The sequence below is a fragment of the Papio anubis genome, chromosome 1, assembly GCF_008728515.1.
Source record: "Papio anubis isolate 15944 chromosome 1, Panubis1.0, whole genome shotgun sequence".
Taxonomy (NCBI): domain Eukaryota; kingdom Metazoa; phylum Chordata; class Mammalia; order Primates; family Cercopithecidae; genus Papio; species Papio anubis.
The window spans coordinates 60,042,973-60,062,742 of NC_044976.1; positions in this window are offsets into that span (position 1 = coordinate 60,042,973).

The following is a 19,770-nucleotide window of genomic DNA, read 5'->3' on the forward strand; positions in this document are numbered from 1 at the left end:
CCCAGCTCCTCAGGAGGCTGAGGCAGGAGAATCACTTGAACCCAGGAGGTGGAGGTTGCAGTGAGCTGAGATCATGCCATTGCACTCCAGCCTGGGCGACAAGAGGGATACTTCGTCTCAAAAAAAAAAAAAAAAAGAGAAAGAAAGAAAAAGAAAATAGATATATAAGTAAATGGGGAGAGAAAGAGCGGGGGCAGAAAGAGAAGGAGGAAAGGGGAAAGGGAAGGAAGGAAGAAGTTATTTTTGGACGGTAACAAGTGCTATGAGAAAAAGGAAATTGAATGATGGGATGAAGGGCGATTTTAAGTTGAGAGCTGGTTGTTACTTTGCATAAAAGCAGCCAGAGATGTTCTCTGTAAAGTGATGACATCAAACTGATAACTGAACAGTGAAAAGTAACCAGCCATGTGCAGGTCTAGGGACAGTGAATTCCAGTTGGACAGAAGAGTAAGTGCAAAGATTGTGAGTCAGACAGGTCATCTTATATTTGTGGAACAGAAGGCACCCAGCATGACCAAAACATGATGACCAAGGGAGAGAGTGGAAGAAGATAAAATCACAGAAGTAAGCAGGGACCAGATCACAAAGGAACTGAAATTTGATATTTTTGTAATCCCAATAAGTTGTGAGGAAGGTTTTGAATTTGAAAGTGATAATTTTTTTTTTTTTTTTTTTTGAGACAAAGTTTTGCTCTGTTGCGCAGGCTGGAGCACACAGGCATGACCTTGGCTCACTGCAATCTCTGCCTCCTAAGTTCAAGCTATTCTCCTGTCTCAGCCCCTTGAGCAGCTGGGATTACAGGCACCTGACATCATGCCCAGCTAATTTTTTGTATTTTTTTTTTTTTTTTTTTAGTAGAGATGGGGTTTCACTATGTTGGCCAGGCTGGTCTCGAACTCCTGACATCAGGTGATCCACCTGCCTCGGCCTTCCAAAGTGCTGGAATTACAGGCACGGGCCACCACACGCAGCCAAAGTGATTATCTTATTTTCATATTTTATACACTTCCCTGGCTGCTGTATGGAGAATGGATTTGCGGGGACTAGAGGGAAAGTGGGGAGAGCAGTAAGGAGGTGGTTGCAGGCTGGGCGCAGCGACTTATACCTGTAATCTAAGCATTTGGGGAGGCTGAGATTGTTGGATTACTTGAGCCCAGGAGGTCAAGGCCAGTCTGGGCAACGTAGTGAGACCCTATCTCTTCGGAAACTTAAAAAAAGTAGTCAGGCGTGGTGGTGTGCATCTGTGGTCCCAGCTACAAAGGGAGGCAAAGGTGGGAAGATTGCTTGAGCCTGGGAAGTTGGGGCTGCAGTGAGCTGTGATTGTGCCACTGCACTCCAACCTGGGTGACAGAGGAAGACACTGTCTTTAAAGAAAAAACAAGAACAAACAACAACAGCAAAGCAAGAAAGTAGTTGCATTAGGCTAGATAAGATGGTGGTGGCTTGGTCAATGGTAGTGACTATGAAGTGGAAACTAGTTATTGGAGTCAGGATTTATTCTGGAGGTGTAGCCCATACGACCTGCTAATGAAGTGAGGAATTGAGAGGAATCAAGTGTCACTTTCAGAATTTCAGTTTGGGCAACTGTTTGAATGGTGGACTCCTTAAATGAGAGTAGGAGGAGCATATCTGTGCTTCACATTAGAATGAAAAAGCATTTGCAAATTATAAAATGCTCTCCAAAAGTATACTGACACTGAAGAAGTAGGCCACCATGAGTCTTATGGCTGCAAGGAACTGAATTTTGTCAATCATCTGAATAATCTTAAAAGTCATCTTTCCCAGTGAAGCTTCCAGATGAGAATACAGCCCTGGCTATCTGACTGCAGTTTTGTGAAATCCTGAGCAGGGGTATCAAGTGCTTTTGATGCAAATCTAAAAGACAGGGACCAATTCAGTCCCAGCTGGCCCCAGTCATATCTGGCTCCCCATTCCTGGTGGGCCATGAGCAGATTTCCCTTTAGGGAAAGGGAATTTGATGACTATGTGGCCCTCTCGGGAAAGGCTATTTGATGACAATAATCTTTGTCATTCTGTCTTGTTGACCCACCAAACCAGTCACAAATGCTGGGTTACTCTGTTCTTTTCTCAATCACCATATTTGATTTTGCTAAACTTGTAAAAATCTATTCAACTCAGGAAAATCTGCATCTACAAGGCTGGCATCTCTTCTCCTAGATAAGAGTTCCCCCAAAACTGAGAGCACAACTCCCACCTGCTTCTTGAAATCTTTCCAGACCACAGGGCCCCAAGGCTGAGTGGGACCATGATGGTCACACAGTTAATTCTCCTGGCAGATGTCTGAATCCTCTACAGCCTATCTGCCATGGCCTCTTGCTTAAAACCTCCAAAAAGGAATTATGGAGACAGGCAAACCTAATTCTAAATTCTGACTCCATTTCCTACTAAGCTGTGGATCATGTACAAGTTCCTTAACATCCTTGGGCCTTAGTTTTTTCATCTGTAGATGGGGGATAGTAATACCCTTACAGAGTTGTTTTGATCTATCTAATATAAGTGAAGTACTAACTCTTGCTTCTCCCTGTCTCCCTTTAGTGATGAAAAACTCTAGCCCAGTTCATTATCCCCTTCTCTGATTTCTTTTACCTCTTAGTCTCGTTAACAACCATTTTGACACCTAATCATATGCTATGTTTCATTGTTCTTCAATTACTTTGTATGCATGGGTCATGACCTCCCAAGAAGGCTGAAGATAAGCAGCCATATTTTATATTTCTTGGGGTCCCCCAAAGAATTTAGGTCAATCCAGGGCATGCAGCAAGCATACAGTGAAACAGTAAAACCTGCCAAATTAAATTAACAATCCATCATTATAAGAGTAACTTAAAACTGGCCCTCCTAAATGAACTGTCATTTAATTGAAGTTTCTCATGAAAGGACTGCCTTTCTATAATATCCATTTTCAAGTTAAAAAATACTGAGTGCAAAGTCCTTTGCTTTTAAAAAGAAATATTTTCATGCACCTCACGTTTGCATTTGAAACAACCTCCTAACCTAAAAAAAAAAAAAAAGAAAAGAAAAGAAAAGGAAGAAAGAAACTAAAAATGAAGCATCCTAAATTGTACAATTCCAGTGTTGTTTCCTATCCCTGAGACCAAGACATGTTGAACCCCAGATTTGCCCCTTTCTTTTCTCATTTGCCTACCCATTTGTGTATCCAAGAATTAAGATTTTAAAAGATTGATTTTTTTAAAAAAGAAATGAATCCCAAATCTACATACGAACTGTAAGGTTCTCATTTCAAGTAGATACAGATTACGATATGTTTGACCATAAAAGCAGAAAGGCTGGGGTAAAGTGCCACGAGGAATCTATTGGAAGAAATGGGATCAGATAGATGTGGTGCACTTCTCTTAAGTGCATATCACTTAACTGCATAATCAGCTTGTGCTCCTAAGAATTATGCAGTCTCTGTCTGGCCCCCATTAGATTGAATGTGTTGCTACTCCAGTTAATTGCATATCAGCAAATTGCATAATTCAACTATATGCACCCTGAACTGAGTTCCAAATGCCATCCAGGACAATGTAATCAAACTAGGGAAGTGAAGAGCCGGAATACTTATGAGATTCTGCCCATTTGTCACTTTTAGTCTGGATGGTCTGTGCTGTGAAGAAGGCAAACCATTGGGCATAGACCTTGTGCCCTGGATTCCTGTATACCCTCTCCCCGACACCACCACCACTGCATGTAGTTCCCGTCCCAGAACTAATTAAATGACTCCAAAAGAAAACAGGATGTCATAATACTAAAGTGTGATTAAAAAGTAAAAACTCTGACTCCTAACCATGGTGCTCTCCTTCCCAGGACTGACATTACTGATAAGGCAGATCAGAAAAAGCAGCAGCTAGTTGGTTCTACCATGAACTAGCTGAGCAAGTGTATTAGTCTGTTCTCACGCTGCTAATAAAGACATACCCGAGACTGGATTAATTGATAAAAGAAAGAGGTTTAAATTGACTCACAGTTCTACATGGCTGGGAGGCCTCCCAATCATGGTGGAAGGCAAAGGGAGAAGAAAGTCATGACTTACATGGCAGAAGGCAAGAGACCGTGTGCAGGGGGAACTGCCCTTTATAAAACCATCGGATCTCATGAGACTTATTCACTATCACAAGAACAGCATGGGAAATCCCACCTCCCACAGGGTCCCTCCCACAACACATGGGGGTTATGGGAACCACAATTCAAGATGAGATTTGGGTGGGGACAGAGCCAGATCATATCAGCAAGTTTTTTCATCTCTCTAGGCCTTGGTTTTGTCTACCACATTAAGCTGTTATGAGGGTTAAAGGCAACACTGCTTGGTAACCTACAAATTAAAGTAGAAATCTACTATTAGATGCAGCAGAGAGGATAATGTGCATTGTATCAAGGAATATAAAGAGTCCACCAAGCTGATAGAAACTCTTCAGAAAAGATCTGGGCCGCAGAAAGTGGTAAAATAGAAAAGAAATGAAAGAAATGGTACTGACCCTGTGGCAAACTCTTCAAAGGTTAGACATTGTCCTTGGTTTTGTTTCGGTTCTCACTCTGTAAAGATTCACTGCTCTTTCTCTTACACACATGCACACGTGTCCTGCAGTGGGATCCTCATTATGGTGCTTGTTTAGCAGAAAAGGCAGCATATCCACATTATCCAGCAATAAGCTTAGGAGCTAGTTTTGAAGAAAAAAAGTACCCACCATACAATGCTCAAAACTATCCCGATATCCCAAGGAGGAGTTTGACATGCAGCTGCCTGTATCTTGGAATATGGAGGAAATGCTCAAATGCCAATTTGCGCCATTGGAGTGCAGCCAAAAGACTTCAGTTTCCCACTGCTCTTTGCAGATTTCCTCTACAGGTGCTTTATTCTCAACTTGTATCTATTAACACTAAGAGTGATTTTTTTTAGACACCTTTCCTGCATATATAATATTCTTCCTGAATCACCTGGAGGAGTATCTAAGTCACTAGTTGCCAAACTATAGAGTAGTGAAGTGCTCATTTATTGGCTGTGGAATGGTGAAGAAGAGATGATTCCTAGTTCAGCCTCTAACTAATTATATAAGTTACTTGATGTCATTAAGTCTGGCTTCCCTTTTCCCACAAATGGGGTCAATAATACTATCTACCTTCTAGGACTTTTGCGAGGTTTCAGTGAGATCTCATATGCAGAACATGAAGCACAATGCTAAGCTGTGTTACAATTTGCTAGCACAGAACTCACATATTATCCAAGATGGACTAATACAAATTATGCATCAACATTTTTACAGAATACTGAGATAATGTTTGTTTCAAGAAAAATTTGGTTTTTGGGGGGTTTTGGGTTTTGTTTTTGTTGTTTTTTTTTTTTTTTGAGACGGAACTTCGCTCTCGTTGCCCAGGCTAGAGTGCAATGGCACGATCTCAGCTCACCGCAACCTCCGCCTCCCGGGTTGAAACAATTCTTCTGCTTCAGCCTCCCAAGTAGCTGGGATTACAGGCATATACTACCATGCCCCGCTACTTCTGTATTTTTAGTAGTGACGGGGTTTCTCCATGTTGGTCAGGCTGGTCTCGAACTCCCGACATCAGGTGATCCGCCCACCTCGGCCTCCCAAAGTGCTTGGATTGCAGGCATTAGCCACTGTGCCCGGTCTTTTTTTTTTTTTTTTTTTTTTTTTTGTGATACAAAGTCTTGCTCTGTTACCTAGGCTGGAGTGCAATGGCACAATCATGGCTCACCGCAGCCTCAATCTCCAGGGCTCAAGCAATCCTCTCACCTCAGCCTCCCAAGTAGCTTGGACGATAGGCGTGCACCAATATGCCTGGCTGAATTTTTTTTTTTTTTTTAAATTTTTAGTAGTGATGAGGTCTGGCTATGTTGCCCTGGCTGGTCTCGAACTCCTGAGCTCAAGCGATCCACCCACCTTGGCCTCCTAAAGTGCCAGGATTACAGGCATGAGTCACCTCGTCCAGCCAAAACTGGTGATTTTAAGCCATTTAATCTGCATGTTGTTTGGCTCACTTAAGTGCCTAATAAAGGGCTTTTATTTGGAAGGAGGGCATCATGGTATAAAACAACATGTGGGCACAAATCATTCTAGAGAATTGGCAGGAAAAGAAGTGACTCAGTATTTCTGCTCTACTCAATATTATCAGGTGCAGCCGTATTTCACCATTGAAAGGAAAATGATCGTGTGCCTGCAAAGAGCTTGCACAGAGAAGGAGCTTAAATGTTGGTTGAGTTTAATTAAGTGCTGGTTGACTTGAACTAAGGACAGAAATTGAACTGACCAGTTGTTCCAAATGGAAGAGTCTATTATTTCTCAACAGGTGGATCAAAAACTGAACAAGAACTTTAGTCTAACATTCAAAATCTTCCAAATCTGGCTCTTTTATGCATCATGATGCCCCTAGAACCCACTACAGTGCCCTCTAGATGTTTTCAGTGAATAATTGCTGAATAAGTGAATTAAGTAATGACTCCAATCTTTGCTTCCAATCTTATCTTCCACTATGTCTCAGCATGAGACCTCTACTCATGGTTTCCTAAGTACTAACTTACTCATTCCTACCCGCAAGCCTTTGCTCACAAGACTTTCCCACATGCTGTGTTCACTCCTTCTTCCTTTATGCAAATTTGTCCTTTTCTTTCTTTTTTTTTTTTGAGACAGGGTTTCTCTCCCACCGCCCAGGCTGGAGTACAGTGGTATACTCTCAGCTCACCACAACCTCCACCTCCTGGTCTCAAGCAATCCTCCTGACTCAGCTTCCTGAGTACCTGGGACTACAGGCATAAGCCATCACACCTGGCTAATTTTTGTATTTTTAGTAGAGATGGGGTTTCACCATGTTGGCCAGGCTGGTCTTGAACTCCTGAGCTCAAGTGATCTGCCTGCCTCAGCCTCCCAAACTGCTGGGATTACAGGCGTGAGCCACCATGCCCGGCCTGTCCCACTTTTCAAGGTGTGATGGTTTTGAACTACGTCAACTTGGTTAAGCTGCAACCACATTTTCCAGGATCTCTTTTCCTGTATGATTCCAGGTTTAAGTTGACCAAAAGAGAAATTTGCAAGAGTTCTGGAAAGAGCATCCTGATTAGACGTAGTGAGAGACATAAACAAAGGGGCTCTCAAGTTCAAACTGGTCCTCGCATCTCAGCTTCTGAGAGCAGCTCTCCTTCCCTGCTGGCCCTGATGACCACCACCAACTCCCCTGCCCATCACCAGATGCAGAGTCAACAACCTTCTATGGGCTTCTCCATCAGTTCTCTATGGTAGTCCGATCCCAGAGCTAGACACCTGTAGCTTCCCAGATTTCCCTTGCAAGCTCCCACTCATTCACCCATGGCAGTGTTTCAGGGGGGTTAAGTAGCAATTTTATATCTGATCTTCCAGCTTTCCTTTCCAGACCTTGTTTCCCCAGATGCTCCCACAATTATATCATACCTAATTGCTATAATCAATTCCTCATTCATAACACTCATAGTGGTTCTGTTTACCTGATATACAAGGCTCAGTTCATGTACTGCTATTGCTTGATGCCTTCTGTGACTATTCTAGAGCAATTTCTCTATGCTTCTTTGGTACAATGTGTTTGTGGCCCCCCACTGGCATTAGTCATATATTAGCTTGTACTGCATTTACATCGACATAGGTCTTCATGGTTCTAAGTGTATGGTTGGTATTTAGGAACAGTATAATGAATAAATGAAAATTCACACAGCCTATGTGTCACCATTCTCCCCTCTCACACTTATAGCAAACATTATGTATTGATCCCACCTCTTATTCCCATGATGCTTGAGCTAAGCGTTATAATCCTTTTCAACACAGTGCTATAGATAGGCAGTTGGAACTGGCATGGATGAGGAAACCAGTTTTCCATATAGTTTCCATAAGTCTGAGTATGAATTATACTTTTTAGGCAAATAGCATCAAAGGTCATGGTGCATGTACAGATTAAAGCTCAGATGCTACTTCCCTTCCCTACTCCCCACCCTACTGCCCCTATTTTTCACATAGTAGATCCCCAGTAAGTATTTGTTGAATGAGAGAATGGTAGTATAACCTTCACAAATGAGCTGTGTGATCTCTACAAACCAAAGTGACTCAACGAGGTTCCCACCTTTCTTTTTTTTTTTTTTGTCTTGCTCTGTCGCCCAAGCTAGAGTGTGGTGGCCTGATCTTGGCTCACTGCAACCTCTGCCTCCCAAGTTCAAGCGAGTCTACTGTCTCAGCCTCCCAAGTAGCTAGGACTGCAGGCGCTAGCCACCATGCCCGGCTAATTTTTGTATTTTTAGTAGAGACAGGGTTTCACCATGTTGGCCAGACTAGCCTCAAACTCTTGACCTCAGGTCACCCGCCCGCCTCAGCATCCCAAAGTGCTGGGATTACAGGCATGAGCCACTGCACCCAGCTCCAGTCCCACCTTTTAAAATAATAAATAAGCAAAAGGCCAGTTAGAGTGAGCCTCTTGCATTTTAAGAAGCCCATTTCAGCCATAACAGTCCTTTCTGAGCTAAAGGCAAAGTACAAACACATCCAGGCCCCAATTAACAATCACAACCAAAATGTGACATGTTGTCAGGTACTTGGAAAGAGGGAAAACCTTTCTAGCTTTTGTTCTTCTGGTGTTATTAGCCCACTTCTTGGCAGTGATATAGAAGGAAGACTGTGGAGAAGAAAAAAAGTTTGGAGGGAAAGTTTGGGTTCAAAGGAATCAGGTAGAATTAGGTAGAAAATACAGGGTCTAGAGAAGGATATTTTTTGTTCATTTCTGAAAAGGGAACCCAAATAAACACAAGATTGATTAGACACTTGGAAATACTATTTTTGGTTTTCTCTCTTTTCCTCAATTTTGCCCCATCAACCAAGGCCCATATCTCTAAGAATTCTGTCAGGTACTTCCCATTCCTGTGTTCATTCTCTTATTTCCTATTCGTGTGAACAAAATCAGATTATGCCTCTGATAATCCTGGAAATTGACCATTGAAAGCATGGATGGCAGAAAAGTAAAGAAAAAACATCTGTGTGTTTATTCCAATGGGTAGAAAGTAAATTTAAAAGGTTACTCTGTTGGGTAGATGATGTCCAAAGTAAAGCATTCTCCCTTGCATTCCTTAAAATTACTCACATACAACCTCCATGCTAAAAAGAAATATAAAAGCAATACTTTTCTTTCCTGTTCTCATTCTCACTTGAAAATTGTGTGTCTGGTTTCTATTGGTTTCTCATTGGGAGAGAAATTTTAAGAATACCTCAATTCAATTGCTGTGTATTTACACGCCGAAGTCTGGGGTATGCACAAGCTAACAAGAGCTATGCTAGGGTGGGGTGTGGTGGTTCACACCTGTAATCCCAGCACTTTGAGAGGCTGAGGTGGAGCATTGCTTGAGCCCAGGAGTTTGAGACTAGCCTGGGGAGCACAGTGAGACCCTGTCCCTACAAAAAATTTAAAAATTAGCCAGATGTGGTGGCACATGCCTACTGGTTCCAAGTACTCGCTTGAGCTCGGGAGATCAAGGCTGCAGGGAGCCGTGATCATGCCACTGCACTCTATCCTGAAAGACAGTGCGAGACTCTGTCTCAAAAAGAAAGAACTATGCTACATTCATTTTCTGCTTCTCCATCAGTGAAAAGAGCACTAAGGCCTGGTTAACTGTTAAACATGAGATATTTTTATTTCCCTTCCACATTTTTGGAAACACTATCGTAAGACAGATCCACTGCCGACAGTTTCTCCATTCGAATGAAAGCAGCGTTAGGGCCAGATATTATTCTTGTGTTTGCAACCCCAGGGACTAAAGCAAGGCCTGACACAGAGTAGGTGATGAGAATGTTTGTTGAACAAATGAATGAGTTTTACTCTTTTAGTATGGCAGGCAGAATAAAGGCCCTCTCCAGGGGTGTCCACATCCTAGTGCCCAGAGCATCTGAATATCTTTTTTTTTTTTTAAGTATCTTATCTTACATGTCAAAAGAGACTTTGCAGATGTGATTAAGAATTTTGAGATGAGGAAATTACCCTGGATTATCTGGGCGGGCCCAAGGTAATCACAAGGATTCTTATAAATGAAAGAGAGAGGCAGGAGTGTCAGAATCAGTGAAAGAGATGTGACAATGGAAGCAGAAGTCAGAGTGGTATGTGGCCATGAACCAAGGAATGTGAGTGGCCCATAGAAGCTGGAAAAGACCAGGAAACCAATTCTCCCCTAGTGCTTCCAGTAGGGCACAGCCCTGCAGGCACTTTCATGCTCAGTGACACCCAATCTAGACTTCTGACCTCCAGACCTGTAAGATAATAAATTTGTATTGTTTGAAACCAGGGAAGTTTGTAGACAGCAATAGGAAATGAGTACAATTAGCACTAACATTAAGAGGCCATATAATAAGTCATTTGTAATGGACAATAACCAAAATGAGAGCCAGCATTTATTGAGCACTTAGGGAGAAGTGCAGTACAAGATGCTTTACAGACATGCCTTATTCTAATTCTCTAAGCGAGACCAGAAGACAGGTATTGGCCAGGTGTGGTGGCTCACACCTGTAATCCCAGCACTTTGGGAGGCTAAGGCAGGCGGATTGCTTGAGCTCAGGAGCTTGAAACCAGCCTAAGCAGTAAGGCAAAATTCCAGCTCTACTAAAAATACAAAAATTAGCTGGGTGTGGTGGCCCATGCCTGTAGTCCCAGCTACTTGGGAGGCAGAGGTGGGACGATGACTTGAGACCAGGAGATGGTGGTTACAGTGAGCTGACATCATACCACTGCACTCCAGCCTGGGTGACAGAGCCAGACTCTGTCTCAGAAAAAAAAGAAAAAAAAAATGTTTTATTATTACTCTTAATTTACAGCTAAGGAAACCATGGTTTAGTAAAGCTAAGTTACTCAATCAAGATCACAGTTAGCAAGTGGCAAAACAAGGATCTGAACTCAGGCAATCTAACTCCATGTCATACTATCTCCTATGTTAGTGCTGAGAGGTGTGAAAAATGGTCTTGAACTATAAGTCAGTCCTGGCCCTCAAGGAACAAATAGAATGGAAAAGACCACCCTAACATAAACGTCAGATTATAGAGAGTATAACACAGATCCTAAATGATCTATGACCTACATTTAATCAGGAAAATGGGAGAAGAAACTGGAATCCTCAGGACTGGATGGAGCTGGACTTGAAAGGGTGCTTGGGTATGGACAGGTACAGTGGAGGTCCCTTATAGACTGGGGAAAGGAATGAGTGAAGGAATATTTGGCGCAAATAAACATGAAAATGGAGAAAGAAAATAATCCACAAAGCCTACCAGGGGGAAAAGTCTGATAAAGAAAAACAAGAAGGCTGGGTGCAGTGGCTCACACCTATAATCCCAGCACTTTAAGTGGCTGACACCTGTAATCCCTGCATTTTGGGAAGCTGAGGTGGGTGGATCACTTGAGTTCAGGAGTTAGAGACCAGCCTGGCCAACATGGCAAGACCTCGTCTCTACTAAAAATACAAAAAATAAGCCAGGCATGGTGGCGTGCACTTGTAATCCTAGCTACTTAGGAGGCTGAGGTTGGAGAATCACTTGAACTTGGGAGGCGGAGGTTGCAGTGAGCCGAGACTGCGCCACTGCACTCCAGCCTGGGGGACAGAGGGAGACTCCATCTCGAAAAAGAAAGAAAGAAAAAGAAAAAGAGAAAGAAAGAAAGAAGGAAGGAAGGGAAGGAGGGAGGGAGGGGGGCAGAGAGAGAGAGAAGAAAGAAAGAAAGAAAGAAAGAAAGAAAGAAAGAAAGAAAGAAAGAAAGAAAGAAAGAGAGAGAGAGAGAGGAAAGAAAGAGAAAGAAAGAAAGAAAGAAAGAAAAGAAAGAAAGAAAGAAAGAAAGAAAGAAAGAAAGAAAGAAAGAAAGAAAGAAAAAGAAAGAAAGAAAGGGAAGGAAGGAAGGAAGGAAGGAAGGAGGAAGGAAGGAGGGGAAGGAGGGAAGGGGAAGGGAAGGAAGGAGGAAGGAAGGAAGGGAAGGAGGGGAAGGAAGGAAGGAAGGAAGGGGAAGGAAGGAACAGGAAGGAATGGAGCACCTATTCCACCTAAAGGGCATATTCACATTTGTTATTTCATTTAATGCTCACAAACCCCAACTAAATGAGTATTATTAAGCTTCATTTTTACAAAAGAGGAAATTAAACATCCAGAGAGATTAAGTAATCGCTGCCAGGCACATAACCAGTCAGTTTGATTCTAAAATTCATGTTCTGTCCTTTGTTTCTTTTTGCCCTCATAATAATTTCAGCCCTTCTCTGAGAAGGAGCATGTTTCCATTAAAGTAAGAATGACAGGCAGAGCTGTCTGAAAGAAAAAAAAATTAGAAAGAGTTGCTTCAGAAGGTGGCAAGTTAAAAGCAGTCAAGCCGAGGCTTTCAACCAGTTAGCTGTTCAACGAACATTTACTGACAATCCCTGTGCTAAGCACCTGGAATAGAGAAATCAAAGCAAAAGGATACCTCAAGGCACCAACTGTTTAGTGAGGGAGACAAATGAGTAAAAAGACCTCCACACCAGCTTCAGATAGGGTTTACTGCTAGGGAGGGAAGGTGGAGAAAGGATTGGGAGGAGTGAAGCTTTACTTATGTCTGTAAGCTTGTATTTCTTCAGAGAAATAAGAGAAATCTGAAACAAATATGGCAAATTACTAACATATATTTAATCTCAGTGCTGAGTAGACGGGTGTCTGTTACAATATGCCTCTTCATTGCAGCTTTGCTTTTGGGGTGGGGTGCGGTGGCTCACGCCTGTAATCCCAGCACTTTGGGAGGCTGAGGCAGGTGGATCACCTGAAGGCAGGAGTTTGAGTCCAGCCTGGCCAACATGGTGAAACCCCATTTCTACTAAAAATACAAAAATTAGCTAACTGGGCGTGGTGGTGTGCACCTGTAGTCCTAGCTACCCGGGAGGTTGAGGCGGGAAAATCGCTTGAACCAGGGAGGCAGAGGCTGCAGTGAGCTGAGATTGCACCACTGAACTCCAGCCTGGGCGACAGAGCAAGACACCATCTCAAAATAAATAAATAAATAAATAAGTGTTGTTATTGCTTTTAAAAGAGATTATCATAATATCTAACCAGTGCCATGCTAGAGGGAAGCACAGGATACTAACAAAGGACTGGAGGGGCAGCTAACCCAACTTAAAGAGGAATTGGACACAGCCATAAAAAGGAATGAAATTATGTCCTTTGTGCAACATGGAAGCAGCTGGAGGCCATTATCCTAAGTGCATTAACACAGGAACAGAAAATCAAATACCACATGTTCTCACTTACGAGTGGGAGCTAAACTTTAGGTACTCGTGGACATAAAGACGGCAAGAATGGACACTGGGAACTGCTAGAGTGGAGAGGGAGAGGAGGGCAAAGGTGGAAAAACTACCTATTGAGTACTATGCTCCCTTCCTGGATGACGGATCAATTGCACCCAAACCTCAGTATCACGCAATATACTCATGTAACAAACCTGCACATGTACCCCTGAATCAAAAATAAAAGTTGAAATTATAAAGTTTTTTAAAAAAAGGAATTAGAAAAAGCAAGCAAACAGCTTCTCCCCTACAGCCTCCAGAGGGACAGAGCCCTGCTGTTACTTTTGTTTTAGCCTACTGAGACCAGATTTGGACTTCTAACCTCTGACCACATCTTCAAGAACCTGAAGGAAATCCTTACAAGGAGGTGAGCAGAGCAGTGTCAGAACAAGCAGCAGCAGTAAGCAAAATTCTTAGGCTAAAAGAGACCAAGGCACATTCCAGTCATCTCGAGGGTCAGCAGACCAAGTACTCACTGTGAGGGGACAGGGCAGGGTGGCTGGGACTCAATCAGGATAAACCTTTTAAGCCAGAAAAAAGGAATCTGGATTTTATCTTAAATGACATAGGTAGCTTCTTGAAGGTTTTAAGCAGGAGATAGAGATGATCGCTTTCTTTTCAGAACCATCAGTCTGGTATGGTAGGAGTAGGAAGGGTGACAGAGAGGAAGGTGGAGCTCTGGCCAGGTAACCAAGGCAGGAGTTTATCAGAGGATCCTAGATGAGAGATATTCAGGAGCCTGAAATACAGGGTTGCAATGAGGATGAAGTAATGATTTCAGAGTATTTATGAGGTGGAATTAAGTTTGGTGATCCATCCAAGGTAGGAAGAAAATGGCACCAAAGATAACTTCTGGGCTTCTTTCTTGGTGGACGTGCTGCCATTTCCCCTGTCATAATTATTAAGGGGGAAATAAGTTTACAATTGAGGATGAGTTTTCAACAAATGTTGCTGGGACAACTGGATATCCACACAGAAAAAATCCCCTGTCATAATTATTAAGGGGAAAATAAGTTTACAAATAAGGATGAGTTTTCAACAGATGTTGCTGGGACAACTGGATATCCACATAGAAAAAGTGAATTTACATGTAGACCTTTCACAAAAATTAACTCAAAATGAATCACAGACCTAAATGTGAGACACAAAGCTATAAAACTCCTAGAAGAAAACATAGAAGAAAATCTAGATGTTCTTGGGTTTGGTGATGACTTTTTAGATACAACACCAAAGGCGCCATTCATGAAAGAGATAATTCATAAGCTGGACATCATTAAAATTCAAAATTTCTGCTCTGCAAAGGTTACTTCCAAGAGAATGAAAAGACAAACCACAGACTGGGGGGAAATACTTGCAAAAGACATATTTGGTAAAGAACTGTTATACAAAACATACAAAAAAACCTTTAAAACTCAACAATAAGAAAATAGGGGCCAGGCGCTGTGGCTCACACCTGTAATCCCAGCACTTTGGGAGGCCGAGGTGGGTGGATTACGAGGTCAGGAGTTCAAGACCAGCCTGGCCAAGATGGTGAAACCCCATCTCTACTAAAAATACAAAAATTAGCTGGACATGGTGGCAGGTACCTGCAATCATAGCTATTCAGGAGGCTGAGGCCGAGAATTGCTTGAACTTGGGAGGCAGAGGTTGCAGTGAGCTGAGATTGTACCACTGCACTCCAGCCTGGGTGACAGAACGAGACTCCGTCTCAAAAAAAAAGAAAAAAAAAAAAAAGAAGAAAAAAAAAAGAGAGAGAAAAAGTTAGCTAGGCACAGTGGCTCATGCCTGTAGTCCTAGCTATTTGGGAATCTGAAGTGGGAGGACTGCTTGGATTGCTTGAGCCCAGGTGTTGGAGTTTACAGTGAACTCTGATCATGCCACTACACTCCAGCCTGGACAATAGAGTGAAACCCTACCTTTAAAAAATATAAAAATCAGAAAACATGAATAAAAAATGGGCCAAAGTCTATTAAAAATAATAGACACCTTACCAAAGAAGTATACAGATGACATACAGGCATACGAAAAGACGCTCTACATCATATGTCATCAGCGAAATGCAAATTAAAACGACCATGAGATACCATTACACGCCTATTAGAATAGCCAAAATCCAGCACATTGACAACACCAAATTCTGGAGAGGATGTGTAGCAACAGGAACTCTCATTCATTGCTCATGGGAATGCAAAATGTTAACAGATATTCTGAAAGACAGATTGGCAGCCTCTTATAAAACTAAACTTGTTCTCATCATGTGATTCAGCAATCATGCTCCTTGGTATTTACTCAAAGGAACTGAAAATTTATGTCCACACAAAACCTGCACATAGACGTCTATAGCAGCTTTATTCATAATTGGCAAAACTTAGAAGCAACCAAGATGTCCTTCAGTAGGTGAATGGAAAATAAACTGTGGTACATGCAGTCAATGGAATATGATTCAGTGATAAAAAGAACTGAGTTGTCAAGCCATGAAAAGACACAAAAGAAACTTAAATGCATATTACTAAGTGAAAGGAGCCAGTCTGAAAAGCGTACATACTATATGATTCCTACATACGACATTCTTGAAAAGGCAAAACTATGGAGATAGTAAAAAAATCAGTGGTTGCCAGGAGTGGGGGTGGGGAGGGATGAATAAGCAGAGCACAGATGATGTTAAGGGCAGTGAAACTGTTTCTATATGACTCTATAATAGTTGCTCCATGTCATTATACATTTGTCCAAAACCACAGAATATACACCAAGAGTGAACCCTAATGTAAACTGTGGACTCTGGGTGACAATGATGTGTCGATGTACGCTTATCAATTGTAATAAATATAGCACTGTAGTAGGGATCTTGATAGTGGTGGGAGGGGGGTATGCATGCGTGGAGATAGTGGAAAATCTATGTACTTCCTACTAAATTTTGCTGTGAACCTAAAACTGCTCTAAATAATAAAGTCTATTATTTAAGGGGAAAAAAAAACAGATGAGAACAATTTTGAAAATGTTACATATAGGTCCTGAGGAAATAGAAACAGACGTGTTAATGGGTAGTTTGGTATTATTACGTCATTCCCGATTGACAGATAACAGCCTCAGAGAGATGAAGTATCTTGTCCAAGGTCACACAGCACACTAACAGGCAGAGGGTAGAATCTGATCTAAGAAAGTTTGACTCCGTTGTCCACATAAGTGACCATATGTGAAAGGAGGTTTTGAGGCCTATATTTGTTTCCCATTTTTGTTGCTCCAGACTACCAGATATTTGGTGCCTTAAAACAACACAAATTTATTATCTTATAGTTCTGGAGGTACAGAATTTCAAAATGAGTCTCACTGAGCTCAGGAGAAAGTTTTATAAGCCTTCTTGAGGCTCTATGGGAGAATCTGTTTCCTTGCCTTTCTGAGCTTCCTTTTAGAGGCCAGCTGCATTCCTTGGCTCATGGCCTCCTCCCACCTTCAAAGCAGTAATCATACCACTGTGACCTCTGTGTCTACTGTTACATTTCTTCTTCTGATCAAGGTACATCATAATTAAACTTCTGAAAACCAAAGAAAAAAAAAATTTAAAAGCCAGAGAGAAATGACGCACTGCCTGTAGAGGAACACCAATTAGTAAGAGGATGGATTTTTCATCTGAAAGCATAAAGGCCAGGAAGAAATGACACAACAGTTTTCAAGTGCTGAAAGAAAAGAACTTTCAGTTATGCATCTTATATCTGGTGACATTATCCTTCAGAAATGGAAGGGGAATAAAGTTATTCACACATGAAGGAAAACTAAGAAAATTAGTTGCCATTAAACTCACCCTTCAAGAATAGCTAAAGTAAACTCTCCAAACAGAAAGAAAATAACAGAATAAGGCTGGGGACTTTGCAAATTAAAAGAACAAGAACAGAATGGATAAATATTGGGTAAATATAGCAGACTAACTTCCCTTCATAAGTTTCTTATATCATATTTGGTAGGTGAAGCAAAATTTTTTTATTTGAGGTTGAGTCTTACTCACTCTGTCTCCCAGGCTGGAATACAATGTAGCGTGATCTCGGCTCACTGCAACCTCCGCCTCCTGGATTCAAGTGATTCTCTTAGCCCCTGGAGTAGCTGGGATTACAGGTGTGAGCCACAGAAACCCAGAGAAGAAAAATTTTTAAATAGCCTACAGGTGCTACTAAGTGAGGCAAAATTTGTAACACTATCTGATATGGTGGTGCTCAATATATGTAGAGGAAATACTTGAGACAACTGTATTTTAGAAATGGGAAGCACAAAGGGACCTAAATGGAAGTAAGCTTTCGATACTTAAAGGGGTAAAGTGTTGACACCAGTAGAGGGTGATAAATTACATATCTATATTGCAATGGTTAGAGAGATCACTAAAAAAAATTATGTAGGGCAATATGCTCAAAAGCATTATAAATAGAGGAAAATTAATTTTTTTAAGTTCAAGTAATGCCCAGAAGGCAAAAAGGAAAAACAGAAGAATGAAAAACAGAGGGAGGAAACAGTAAAGAAGTAATAAAATGGCAAACTTAAGCCTCAATATATCAATAATTAATTTAAGTGCAAGTGGCCTAAATACACTAATTAAAAGACAGAGATTAGCAGAATAGGGGAGAAATGATCCAACAAATAACTGCCTATAAGAAACTCACTTTGAACATAACAACTGTATTAGTTTCCTATTGCTGTTATAACAAATTACCATAAACTTAGTGGCTTAAAATAACATATTTATTATCTCACAGCTCTGGCAACAGTAGACTCGATATTTTTGGTACATTCATACAATGGAATACTCTACCATAATAATGAGTGAAAGAAGCCAAACATACAAAGTTCTAAAACAGGCAAAACAAATCTATGGTGATAGACTCATAAAAGAGTGATATCCATGAGGGGGTGGTTGCTGACTAGGAAGGAATACAAGAGAATTTTCTGGAGTGCTAGAAATGTTATCTTGAACTGGATGGGGGTTAAATGGGTGTGTACACAGGCAGAAATTTATCAAGTTTTATACTTAAGATTTGGGCATTGTATACATACCTCAATAGAATATTTTATTTATTTATTTATTTATTTAGAGATGGAGTTTGGCTCTTGTTGCCCAGTCTGGAGTGCACTGACGCAATCTCGACTCACTGCAACCTCCGCCTCCTGGGTTCAAGCGATTCTCCTGCTTCAGTCTCCCAAGTATCTGAGATTACAGGCATGTGCCACCACGTCTCGCTAATTCTTTATTTATAGCAGAGACAGGGGTTTCACCATGTTGGTCAGGTTGGTCTAGAACTCCTGACGTCAGGTGATCCACCCGCCTCAGCCTCCCAAAGTGCTGGGACTATAGGCATGAACCACTGCACCCAGAATATTCTTTGTAAAATGAAGCCATTAGGCTTTTTTAAGATTGTCTTTCCTTTTTGATGACAAACTCCAGTGGGGAAATTATTAAAACATGAGACAGATATATGGCCAGTTGTCCACCCAGAGAGGGTGTAAAAGGGAGGTGATATAGTATAGTGATTAGGAGGATGGGCTTAGGAGTCACAAACCTGGTTTTAAGTGTCATTTGCTGACTGTGTAATCTTACTCAAGATATTTGATCTCTCTAACCTTCAGTTTAATTATGTATATAATATGGATATATAAATGGCTGTACCGACCTTGTAGGAGCATTGGAAATACATAAGACAAAAAATACAAAAATCTTAAAAACAATCAGTTATTACATACTGTGTGCCACACGCTGTGGAATATATCACTTAACCCTATGACAACTGCATGGGAAGGATACTAACATGTCCATTTTAAGAATTAAGAAATTAAGATCCAAAGAGTTTGGTCTTAAGAAGTGGCAGGTGTGTCTGATCCTAAAGTCCATGAATTTAAGCATTACCCTTTATGGTATACTTGGATGAATAGGTGGGTGGATATTAAAAAACTGAATCAGAAACTAGCCTGAGTTCCGCAGAGGGGCACAATATTTAACTAAAGCTTCTGTTAACATGTTAAGGGCTAGCCAATGATATCTATAGCATAAAAGACCTTTATCACTGGAAGGGAAACTAATTGTCCTGTCTCATGAGGTGATTTATAGGGATTAAGTGAAATAATCAGGTCAGGAGAGTACATAGCAAATAATAGGCAATTTAGTAGCTTCCTTTAATTATTTCTAATAATCTACTCCCTGATCTTTTATCAGGAACCACCTCTAGAAACCACCCATTCAAAGAGAGAATTTTAATGTTTATAAAATATTTGAGCAGAGCCCTAAGGAAGCACGTCATGTAACATGGGAAAGAGTCCTCCAGGCAAAGGAAAGAGCAAGTAAAAAATCTTGAGGTAGACCTTGTGGGGTGGCTTACGCCTGTGATCCTAGCACTTTGGGAGGCCGAGGTGGGTGGATCACTTGACGTCAGGAGTTCAAGACCAGCCTGGCCAATATGGTGAAACCCTATCGCTACTAA